This window comes from Pygoscelis adeliae, unplaced genomic scaffold, assembly GCF_000699105.1.
Source record: "Pygoscelis adeliae isolate BGI_AS28 unplaced genomic scaffold, ASM69910v1 Scaffold96, whole genome shotgun sequence".
Lineage (NCBI taxonomy): Eukaryota > Metazoa > Chordata > Aves > Sphenisciformes > Spheniscidae > Pygoscelis > Pygoscelis adeliae.
The window spans coordinates 2,260,836-2,261,641 of NW_008824935.1; positions in this window are offsets into that span (position 1 = coordinate 2,260,836).

Sequence of the window (806 nt, forward strand, 5' to 3'; positions counted from 1 at the left end):
GTCGGCGCTCGCCCGGCCGCGGAGCGCCGGAGGGACAACTTGAGTCCCTGCTCCCTGCACCGCAGAGAAGCCGTTTCAGAAGGTGCCCAGGGCATGAGGAGAGAGGGGGGAGCCTGCCCAAAGGGGGGCACCGCAGGCTGCCGGGACCTGCCCCCGCCAACATCAAAATGACACGCGGGGCTTTGTCGGCTCGATTGGCCCCTCTGAGCCGGCATCTTTCGAGGACTGCAAAGAAAATACTGTCTTGCAGTCACTGTAATCCACGGTTTTCATTTACTATTATTCAATCAGGATTTATCTCTGTTTTTTTAGGAGGCTACTTTTCCAGGACTGTTACTCGATACTGATCCATTAAATCATTCCAGCTGAGAGATTAAATGTATGATTTGCAACCAGCTGGATTTCTTAAATGGTGTCTTCGCCTCCCTTCAGTGTATGAGCAGACCCGACGAGAAAACACTTTGCTTTGGCATGGAAACCCGCACACTTGCCCGAAGATTACCACACGGAGTTCATTCAATGCCAACAGTATTCTCTTCACCGGATTAGATTTCCCCCAGCCATAAAATGCCTCCAAAAGTGAGATACCATCGAAATGGCAACGCATGCCAACCGAGCGGGTAGGCAGCAGGCTTAAGCCTTCTCCCGCAGTAACAGCGCAGCCCCTCTCTGCCTTTCGCAGGGCTGCCCCGGCTCCAGCAAGCCCATGCAAACGGCGCGGCCCCCGGGGAGGGGGAGCCGGGGCCCCGCCGGGCAGCCACCGGGGGCTGGGGTCCCCCCGCACGGCACACCGACCGCGGGGGCAC